The following is a 12,500-nucleotide window of genomic DNA, read 5'->3' as shown; positions in this document are numbered from 1 at the left end:
AGTTCTAAGGAATAGGAAGAGAAACACTAATTTCAAACAAAAATGATGATCAAGTTTAGCTATCCACAATGAAACAATCTCCAATAGATTTTGTAGATTTGAGAACAAATCCCTAAGAAGAATATAGATAGTTAAATGGTAGGAAACCTCTAGAAATGAAATTATAAGAGAGATTACTCATGTGCCATATTTGGATAATATCATGATGAGGGGTAAATGCAGGTGGTTTGGGCATGTTCCTCGCACTCCCCAAGAGATATGAGTTCACCAAACGTTCACCTAGGCTCCATAAAGCACTAGGAGAGCTGGAATACCGAGGCCTACATGGCTTAGCACTATGAAGTGCGAAGTAAGAGATGATGTATGGAGATGTATTGAATTAAAAGCTCGAGATAGAGACGACTCGGTATATCTACCCGGGACCCTTTGTGTCAATAGGCGTCGAAGGAGATGTTGGTGATGATATAAAATATGTACTCCTAACTATATGGTGAAAGGAAAGGAAAGAAAAAATTGTAGTAACATAACGATTTTTTTGTGGAATCTGCATAAGAGGTATGTGGAAAAGTTCCTAAACCAGATCAAGGAAAATTATTAAAAAAGACCAAAAGCGTCATAAAGAAAATATTAAAAAGGAAGGTAAAACCCAAGAGATGGGAAATAGAATTAGCAGAACTATTCAAACCAATACACAAATTAAAAACCCAACACACTCGTGATCATAATTAGATCCAAATTATGAAAACGCTAAAGAAAGGAAGAAACATTAAATTGATGAAAAGAAGAGTTGGATCAGGGCACCAACAAATGTTTGCTTTAAAGGATTAAAATGGAAATATTATTAATGAAAGAGATGGGGTGATAAAAATTACAGAGGATTTCTTTACAATGCTATTCAATAGTGATATAAGAAATATCTTTCCCAATAGATATAACGAAACACTTTAATCCGTGTAACAGCCTGTTATTCCCCCTAGTCCAGAGTTCCCCCAAGGGAAAAATAGCCTACTAAATATTTTCCCCGGATGAATTCCTGTACTAGTGTACAATTCCTCCCACTAGAATAGTTTTCCTCACTTTTTTATTATCACAATGACAATGAGTGTGCTAAACTTGTTAAGAAAAACATTAACCTACTTCATTTTATAGTACATTATGCACAAGAACCAAAGCATCTTCATTAAAGTAAATTCTTGAACCCTGTAATATGTTTCTCATTGATAATATTTTTTTCCTGGTACTAATTTCTAGGAACTACGCACAAGTGTTAGCTCTGTTACATCTTGGACTATATAGAATCTAAAACATTGTTTTCCCTTCTCAGACATGGTTGAGTGGCGTCTGACGTTCTTTCACAAGGAAAATTTTCCTCAGAATAATATACTTTGAGTTAACAGCATGATATGTGTTAATAAGTGTCTTTCCTGACTGCAAGTTTTTTCAACTTTACTTTACCTTCATCTAACACTTGACAATCTAACATGGTGTCACCCACCTGTTTCCTTCTATTCTGTGGAAATTTGTATTTTTTTTTTCTATGAACACAAGCTTTCCCATTCTTACTTAAGAAGGGTCACATGTGTGGTTTACATCATAATATTTCTTTAGTCTCTTTGTGCCAATTCTATGTTCGTCAGTACGGCTTTGTGGGTCAAGCGTTGTTTATGAACTATTTCTCGCGAAGCTCTTTTATTTTGTCTGCAATTGTAGTGTTGTCAATGGCACTTGGATTAGCGGAAGTATTGAGGTCCATATCAATGGACACCATTAACTGATCTACGGTAGTCTCACTGACTGCCACTGAAAAAAACAGTGACCCGACTTTTCGATCCCGGGCAGTTAGTCCCCTGACAGTTGTTCAACCGACGTTTAGTCTTACAGATATTTCGTCCAAAAGCCATTCCGTCTAGAGGATGATCGTTCGAAAGAGAAGTTTCATATTAAAAATATATACTGTTAGAAGTCTAGCAGGTAACTTCCTAAGAATAAAGTTTTTTTTTTTTTAATTTGAATGAGTATATGAAATTTTAAAATAAAAATTAAGGTTAGCTTGTCATGTTTATTTTCCCAATTCCCAGTTTTATAGTTTAACTAACTCTTGAAAAACGACCTCTAAATATTTTTCTGTTCAATTTTGTTTCTTTCAAACTCACTTTTATGGTAAAGGAACATTATTATTCTAATAATATACAATAAATAAAACTTTTAAAGATTATTATTTTTGAGGATTAACAGAATAATAGCAAAAAAATTAACGAAACATAACCAAATGTAAAAAATTAATAGAATTTGTAATTAGCTATAACATTCGGCAAACAAAATCCATCTTAATGACACTAACACAAATTATGTGGTTAAAATATTTTATCGATTACCATTAGAACAATGAAACAGTATAACAATGAAACACACGAACACAAATACACACTGTGGTAGCATTTTCACCTCCCCATATGAAGTATATAGGAAAGGGGTATTCTTACCCAGAGGGGGAATAGTATCCGGTGTTACTCTTGTGCCTCGGGAAAACAGATCTCGGCTACATTTCACGGGAGAGAGATAATGGGGGGGAGGGGGCTTGTAATCACAATGGGACACCGGTACCAATCATAAAAATCAGATAAGTCAATAAAGCAAAACCCTGGATAGGTACGCTCCTCGGACACCCCTTTAAGGGTATACTCGGTCGCGCGCGACCCCGACTCCGAAAAAAATTCAGGAAAAATCTAGTTATGCGTCAATCTGTATTGTTTGACTTGCTAAAAATACTTCAAAGATTGCTAAAAACTACTGAAAATATAAATGATACCCATCTACAAAATAACTATTTATTGGAAATATATTAGAAATTTAAGTATAAAAAAAGACGACGTAAATATTCACAAAAAATAGATATATACATATACACATAAATCCCTTTAGGGACACCTTCTTAGAGGGCAAAGCAACAGCGTGTAATTGCTGGAAATGAGTTGGACCCATAGAAGTCAAGATCTGAAATGAAAAAAAAGGGTAACTTTTTTTGGCCAAAAAAATTTGTCCAAATTTCATGAATTTTTTGGGGTACCCAAATGAAATAGGAAGAGGCTAATTTCTTTATAGAATAAACTCATATTATCCTAGAACAGAAATACATAATAAAATGTGCACTAAGATGTAATTTACTGTTATATCAGGGGTGAAATCTAAAGGTCATTTTTTGATGGCCTAGTTTCACAATGTAAATTTCTAATGAAAATCATTGTATCCCCTATAAAATATGATATTTATGCATTAAAATATACCAAAATATCATGAACTCTATACAGAACAAGAATATATTGACATATGCCAACTTACCTTTCGGGTATGTCAACAAAATGGCCGCAGACCGCAACAACTCTTACAGCCCAATCTACCACTTGAAATGAAGAATGGGGTTGCAAACTCCATATTATCATCAACATCTCTTTTTAACTCCATTAGAAGTGTGTTGATGACATCCATGCCGAGGGAATACTGCCTGCTGGCCATTATTGAAGATAAATTTAAAATAAATAGAAAAATATCAAATTTGCAAAAAATAAAAAAAAATTCAGAAATTAGCATTTGAGGGAAAATGGACCTCATGGCAATATATGGCATCTAAGCCAAAACCAATGCCATGCAAGTGGTAGACACACCATCCATCCGCAGTTTCTAACTATAAAGAACCAAACAAATATCAACACTGTTCGACAATTTATAATTATGTAATAACTTTGCTGTTTGATCACTTACCCCTATAAAGGTCGACCCCTGGGGGGGGGGTAAAAACGGGGAAGGAGGGAAGTTAGACGAAAATCAGTCCTAAAGCAGACGATGGCATGTAGACTAGTCACCCCTTGCAGGTCGATCACTTCCATATCCGAGACAGCTGATGATTTATGGGGAAAAAACAGGTTTTGAAAATGCTGTAGGGGTCGCATACGACCCCTCATACCTTTCCAGGGTAAGGTATGAGAAGAGTGCGAGCAGAAAGATAAGATGTCGTAAAGGTTGCTTTGATAATAGATAGAGGAGATTTACAGTAGTAAATCTACGCCAAATATCTGTAAGAATTCTCTATACATGAATCTTGTAAAAACTTCATCATTGTATTAATTTACAAAAATGGAGACATAAAAGACATGAAAAGTATCGTCCAGTAAGTTTCCTCTCAGTAATATGAAAAAAAAATATTTACAAAGATTGCAGTAGGAGGAATAGAAAGACAGCTAGAATTTATTAAACCAAGAGAGTGGGCAAGATTCAGCGGCAGGTATTCAACAGCGGACCTTATCCATGTAATTGACCAGCTAATGGTAATCTCTAGAGTATGATAAAACACTATATATATATATATATATATATATATATATATATATATATATATATATATATATATATATATATATATATATATATATATAGCCTTTATAAACTACGAGAAACCTCTAAATTACGTTGTCTTTTATTATTATCATTATTATTATTATTATTATTATTATTATTATTATTATTATTATTATTATTATCATTCATTTATTTATTCTTTTATTGTTATTATTGTCATTATTATTATTATTATTATTATTATTATTTTCATTATTATTATTATTATTATTATTATTATTAATCGAGAAGCTAGAACCCTGGCTGAGAAAGCTGGATGCAATATAACCAAGGGCTCCAGAAAGGAAAAGAGCCAAGTGAGGAAAGAAATAAGAAAATAAACTACAAGATAAGTTGAAGAACGAAAACAATATTAAAATAAAACTTTCTATAAAAACTACAAATTTCAAAATAACAAGAGGAAACGAATAGTGTGCCCGAATGTACACTTAAGCAAGATATTTCAAACCCAAGACAGTGGAAGTCCATGTTACAGAAGCAATGGCACTACCCAAGACTTGAGAACAATGGTTTGATTTTTGAATGTCCTCCTAGAAGAGCTTCTTACCATAGCTGAATAGTCTCTTCTACCCTTATCAAGGGGAAAATGGCCACTGAACAGTTACAGTGCAGTAGTTAACCTTCCGAGAGAAGAAGTTTTAGGTATTTTCAGTGTTGTCAAGTGTATGAGGAAAGAGGAGAATGTGTTCAAGTGTTCTCCAGCTAGAACACCTGACGATATTTATACAGACAGTACAGGGATCCTCAAACAACATAAAGATATAGGGAAGACCCTGATAGGGATAGGAAGTAATTATTTACAGCATGCCTAGAAAAAGGTTTTCCGAATCTAGATAGAGGAAATGTAGGAAATGGTATTTATTGGGAATACCTAAACAACTTAAGATTTGCAGATGACATAGTTCTGTTTAGTGAATCATTGGATGAATTGTGAAATATAATATGAAATTTCAATAGGGATAGCAAAAATGAAGGACTAAAAACGAAGATGAATAAAACTAAAAATGTTCCTTGAAAATGCAGAGACAAGAAATGCGGGTTGTGGGCAAACCTCTAGAGATTGTTAATACATATGCATACTGGCAGCCTGACTACTGGTCGAAAAACAATTGGTAGAATGACAACTTGTCAAATGTCAATTCGTCGTACTGACAATTCGTCGTACTGACAATTCGTCGAAATGACAATTCGTTGAATTGTCCATAGTCTATCATAATGGATGAAACATTCAAGCTTCGACTTTGATTTATAAATGTGAAAATAATGTCATAAGTCTCCTCGTCCTTTGAGCCTGACAACAAGTATAGCAATGGTAAGGTTTTTTTTTTTTGGCAATTAGAGCATGGATAGTGTGCAACTGTGAAATAACTAGAACGCAGTCGAATGTGCCATCACAAAACCAAATACAGTTTTGGGATGAAAGGTCAAATTTCTAGCTGTTCCATAAATAGTCACTTTTTCGTCTTCAGAAAACTTAAAATTCTAACCTCTTGTCGTAACGTTTTTGTCTTCATCTTCTTTTACGGACGTTTTCCTATTCACTGGTCTCAAAAGAGAAGATTTTGTTTGGTAGTGCTCCTGCAACACTCAAAGATATATTGCATGTTACATTATATACTATGCAGCCAATCACTTCTTCGGTTTCACATGCCCTTTGCTTAATTTCATTTACAAATTACAAGTTAGCATTTCGAGTATCATTTGGCGGATGGTAATCCAATGAAGGATTTTCTTGAATCATATCATTAATAATTTGTAATCTTGCTCCAAACTCACTCCGTTTTTCACATCTCCGGTATGTTCTATCACAATGTTTCTTATCAATTGTGTTAGAAACCTTCATGCAAAAGTTTTCTAGCACCTCGCTAGGTCTTGATGAATTCCATTTAGCTCATAGGCTATAGTGAAATGTTTGATATAAGATACTTAAAAACAGAAATTATTTCAAACTACCATTCATTTTGATGAATTGTGAGTTCGATGAATTGTCATTTCGACGAATTGTCATTCGACGAGTTGTCATTGTACCAATTGTCTTTCGACGAATTGTCTGCATACCATACATACCCATGGCAGACAATAAGTGTATACCCAGGACATGTGTCTGAAACAAGAAGAAGGATAAGCACGGAGCGGAAAGCATTGCATAAACAAAATGAGATTATGAAAATCTAACTATTAGAAAGATTGTCGCTCTATTTTGGGAATAGATATTTGATGAAGATAGAATACGAGAAAGTTAATGAACTAGACTGCAACTATTCATTTTTCTATAACAGGAAGTATGGATAGTTATGTCTATGGGGTGTACGTAAAATATTTAATAATTTACTATGTTACACAAGGAAAATGGTCATTGCCTGCAGATCGAAGAGCACAGCGAGCAGAGGACCCAAGGTGCTGTTCCCCTAGAGAAGGGAAGATGAAGGAAACAAAAAGAATCAGTCATTCTTAACATTCATACAGAATAATTCTGGGTAACGAATGCCCTCAACCATCTGCTGCTCTCCCAATAAAGCACTTGAGGTATTTCAAACACCTGTTTGGCAGCCATGACTGGACCAATGGGTCACGTCTTTCTGGTAATGGGGAGTGAAAATTATCTGACATTTCCACATGCCCGCTTGTAATACGTGGGGCACAGAGTAGTTGCATTTAAATGTTAGGGACATACTAATGCCATTGATGTATGAGCTCTAGATCCTTGAGTAGGAGGAGGGTCAAGATGTAATGTATGGTCAATGACCTTACAAATCCCAGCAAAAATGGGAATCATTGTGACGGTCCATATACCAAAGAAAAGAAATGGCACACGGGGACAAAGTGTTGCAGTGGAATTGAGATAGTAGCTTAAACATTTTACTGGGCATAGTAACAGTTGATCTGGGTCATCAGTTACAGAATGAAGACTCGTGATCTGGATAGTACCGAACCTATGGTCCATGATTGATTGATTTTTAGTCTTTACAATACACCAAGGAATCAAGAAAAGTGTCATTTCCCTCCAGCCCCTGGAATGGGTGACATGGTAGGATAGACCATGAAACTCACTAACCCTCTTTGCTGAAGCTAAAGCGAGCAGGACCCAAACTATATTCCCAGGAGGGGGTCAAACATCCAGCTGGGGGCAAATGATTTCATAGCTTCATAAAAGGATAAACAATTTCAACGAATAGGAAAGGATACTTCCAATCAGTCTATAGAGGTGAGCAGTAGCCTTTAACTGCTAAGACTGAAAGGATTTTTTCCTCCTGAAGAAAAACAAGGAACTCTACTATTATTGGAAGTGTGGTATCAAGGGAAACATACCCCTTCCAAGACACCAACCAAGGAACACTGTCTACTTTGCCTGGTAGACTGAAGTACAGGATCTTCGGAGGTATCTGGACATCCTTTTTGCAACTCATTGTGAAGTCCCTCTCTGAGAGAGGAGATGCTAGATAGTCTCCAGGTGTGAAGACGTAGGGAAAATACTGGCTTGTGGAAGATCCTAACATGCCACTGTCCGAGTAGATATGGTCATGGCGAAAGTACCCTTAGTGGCTTTAACTGGAGCTGCAAAAGGACAGGACACCACTCTGCGTGATGCCATAATGGAGCTATGAGAGTTGTGTGTAGGTTGTTGATTGCTCTGATCTTGTTGAGCAACTTTCTCATAAGATAAGAACGGGGGAAATACATACACGTTGATGTTTTCTCACCGTTGTTGGAATGCATCTTACTAGAGATCTTGAGGGTCCAAGACTGGGGAGCAGTTAAAAGAGAGCCTGCATTTCAAGGTCATTGCAAAATGGTTTACAGTTGGGAACCCCAAAAGTCAGGACTTTGTTGGCTATCAGACAATTCAAAGCCCATTTGCATCTTACTATCTGAGCCGTTCTGCTCAGATTGCTGGCGAGCACACTCCATTTGGCCTGATGAAAGAGTGCTGATAGGGAAATTGAATGTTCTTCCGACCACCATAGAGTCTCTTCTGCCAGATGGCATAGGGGCTGCGAAAAGGTACAGCCTCATTTGCTCTTATAAGCCTCTATTGTGGTGTTGTCGCTCATCAACACCACTGAGTGACCTGCCAGGAGTTGCTGGAAATGCTTCACAGCTAGAAATGCGGCTCTTATCTCTAGAGTAATATGGGCTAGTTCCTTTTGGACTTGGAGGAAAGTACTGAAGCCATTTGTTGCAACACATGGGCCCTTCTCTTGATTCCGGGAGAGGGATTAAAAGGTCTAACCCTCTGCAGAGGTTCTCCTCTGTTACCCTAAACTGATGATTCACCACTTGATCTCGACACATTGGGAGAAGTGTATCCAAGGAGCCAATGAGCTGACTTCCCTTGAATTATAGCTGCCACTTAAGTGATCAAACCCTAAGACAACCGTTAGGCACTAGACGGATCAGAGATGCTAGGTGACCCAGGAGATGCAGCCACTGTTTGGCTGGAAGCTCTTCCAACCTGAAAAAGGGACAGGCTACTGCTCTCAGCCCATGTTCTCCAAAGACTGGTGCTGATTATCATGCCCATGTATACCAGTCTCTGTGAGGGCTTCAGGAATGACTTCTTGATCCCTAGATCCTGTCAAAACTCGATCAGCCTGTCTTGGTGGTGAAGAAAGGGCATCATCGATTCTGTTAGAATCAGTCAATCGTCGAGGTAGCAAAGAAAACCAATGACAATTTTGTGAGACCAGGTTGATACAAGGATGAAAACTCTCGTGAAGACTTGAGGTGCTGTCAAGAGGCCAAATCACAGCAGTTTGAACTAATATTGTCCGCTGTAATATCTGAACTGGAGATACTTCCTTGAAGATGGATGGACTGGGATCTGGGACTAGGCATGATGTCCTGAGGTCTTACAGTCTTAATGACTATGTTAGCAATCTTCATCTTGAACGGCGTTTTTTTAAACAAACCTGTACAAGGCCGAGAGATTGATCACTAGTCTTAAGGCTCCAGACGCATTCTTTACAACGAGAGTCCACTAGAGATCACTCTTTTCTAACATGGTCAGGACTTTTGTGTGAAGGGCCAGCTCCTTGAGAATCCTTTCACATAGAAGCACAATGGAACTGGGCCCCGAGTCAATGGATGTTGAGATAGCGTGAAAGGGGACAAGATACCCTACACAAATCACTGAGTATCCAGTGATCAGCCACAATCTGCATCTACCTCCATCAGCAGCGTTGCAAGCATCCCCCCACCAGTGAGCTGGTGAGAGGAATGCCTCTCCTAGCGAGAGCAGCATCTGTCACAGTCCTTATTGCCTATACCCCTTCTGGAGGATCTGGAGCCTTTGCAATCTCTTAAATTTCTATTGTAGGGAAAGCGTTCTCCTTATCTTCTGGAGGACCCTATTGTCCGTTTGGTAGATGGTTTCTCAGAATTTGGCTGTTTCTTGGTAGGTGGAGGAGGCCACCCATAGGACCAGGTTGTTAAAACCCTTTGAAGGAGTGAGTCATTCCATGATTTCCTCCATCGTTCAGCAAATCTCTCGACATCTTCAGGTTTGATAACAGAAGTTCCTAAGCCTGGACACATCTGCTCTGGGAACTTGTCTATGGAACCAATCAATCACCTTATCTCTTTCCTTGAGGATCGTATTTGACCACTGGTGGACTACCTGGTAGGAAAGGAACTCCAAGGTCCTTGTGTCGGACAAGAGAAAGGTTTCCATAAAACTCCTTATGATTTTCTTGAACCAGTCAACAGTCAATATAAGGTTGGCTAATGAACGCAATTTTAGATGAATCCATGAAGTGGCAGGAAATGTGCCTGAAAGCCCAGTAAGCCTTTTGATCCAGATACCTCTCTCGAGAGGGATCCAATGTCAAGCCTGACACATGTTCATCTTCCATTTCACAATGGCTCCTCTGGTGGACAAAGGAAATCAGAAGGAGGTAAGATGATGAACCAACCTGAAGGGAGCTAGAGGAATCAGTGACCTGATAGATAGCCTTCTTTCTTGCAGCTGACAAGCCTTAGAAGAGGAAGAGATCGAACATGTTTCATGGTTTTTGGGTCCAAAATACTAGTCCAGGACCGTGTGTCTACCTTCAGGAGGAGCAATTCAGAGATTAGAGAACCCATATATAACCCTCATGTAGGTAAAGACTTTCTGGAAGGTGGACTCAGATTTCCCTCACTCCGCTTTGGATTGGAACTTCGGACTCGCCAGCTTTGGAAAATTGTCCTCATACAGGTCTAGGAATTCATCTACATCCAAGCTATCATTTATTGAAGCCCGGAGTTGGTCATGGTTATCATCATGAGGGATATTCTGAGATGAACCTGGTACCGGGGAACCTCTAGCCCTCTCTTTCTTGAGTGCCTCAAGCACTTTCAACTTCTTTGGGTTGGTCTTGCTGTCTTTAGGCTTCATACGGCAACGCAAATACTCCTCCAGTATGGATTTGGTAGGGGCTTGCCATTCCTTAGGTGCCTGAACCTCTTTAGCTTGACGTACTTCCTCCTCTGCAAGTGGTTTGGAGGGAGGACAAAGTTCAGGCAGAAATACCTCAAAGGGAGAAACCCTGAATAAGGGTACGCAAGGAATCTCAAAAGGAGAGCCAACGTCCCTGCATGTGGAAAGGTCTACTGTGTCATCCTCCTCCACTGCTAAGGCGTAATGACCAGCATTAGTTCCAGGAAGGTCCTGAACCAACACTGGGGAACCTTTTACATCCCTCTTCTGTATCTTGATTCGGGACAGGGGCGACTTTGGAACTTGGTCTTGAGATGGAACTAAAAGCCTCCTAGAGTTAGGGAGAACAACAAAGAAAGAGGAGAACGAAACCCATTTCCCTAATTGGATGACAGGCGTAGAAGTAGCTACGGGGCTCTGCTAAGGATATCTATTAGTTGGAAGGTGATTATGCCTGAGAGGATCTGTCATGGCGAATGAGACTGCCTTGATGATCCTGTCGATCCCCAATGGTTGATCCCCCACAAATGACAGGTCTTAGGCGTCATTAGGAAACCCTTGAGGTGGAGGACCCTTCCTCGGAGGGAGCGGCCGTGTCCCATGGAATTTTAGGCTTGAAAAGAGAGGAACCGGCATCAGTCGGTCATCCTTATACGGCCGTTTAGGGAAATCAGGAGAGAGAGGATTGTCAACAGCCTTGTTTACCTGTTGACAGAAGGGAACAGGTCGTCCACTCATTGCCGTTAAGGTTTACGGGTCTTGAGGTGGTTCTTCACTTGTGAGAAACCCTTCAAAAGCACGAGAGAGAGAGAGAGAGAGAGAGAGAGAGAGAGAGAGAGAGAGAGAGAGAGAGAGAGAGAGAGAGAGAGATGATGTATCACCTCTATATACGGTACCCAATATTTCATACAAAGTCAACTAGTATATGAATTACATAATTATAACTTCATGATAAAAGTAAATTGCTCTACGGTATTATGAGAATACGTGTCTATAAGAGAGAGAGAGAGAGAGAGAGAGAGAGAGAGAGAGAGAGAGAGAGAGAGAGAGAGAGAGAGAGATCTCCAAATTATATTACTAGACTACAATCTATAAAAGTAAACACCATTCCTGCTAAATAAGAAAACATGGTAAATGTAAACAGATTTAATCACACTGTGTGTCATCACTTTGTAATCTATATGTTCATCAAAAAAAAGAAAAAGAAAACACTTTATCAAGGCTACTGAAACCAGAGTATGATATTTAGCGGGATAACATGTTCGACATGGTAATAATTAAAAGAATTGCCTGCTTAGTTTGGCCTCGAGGACACAATCTGGTTAACTGATCCTGTTCAAATGTTATTAGCCACTTTTTACAATATTATTATTATAGGTTGCGGAAAGCCACGCAAATATACCTTGGAATATTTTGCATGTTTGGTCATGAATTTGCTAATAAATATTATTATGGACTGGTATACGGGAATGATACGGCCCTGAAAACTATAGCAAAAAAGATATTTGTATTCAAAATATTAATCTTCAACTATAGTGGCTATGCGATTTTCTTTCGTTTCTTTTCTTACTAGATAATCTTTTATGGGTGGCAATGGTTAAACTATAAACAGATTTTATAATTACTTTCCACAAATCATTTACAAAAAATAAATTTGTGTTTTTTCAGG

This window comes from Palaemon carinicauda, chromosome 23 (genome assembly GCF_036898095.1).
Source record: "Palaemon carinicauda isolate YSFRI2023 chromosome 23, ASM3689809v2, whole genome shotgun sequence".
Taxonomy (NCBI): domain Eukaryota; kingdom Metazoa; phylum Arthropoda; class Malacostraca; order Decapoda; family Palaemonidae; genus Palaemon; species Palaemon carinicauda.
This window is presented reverse-complemented; position numbering follows the sequence as displayed.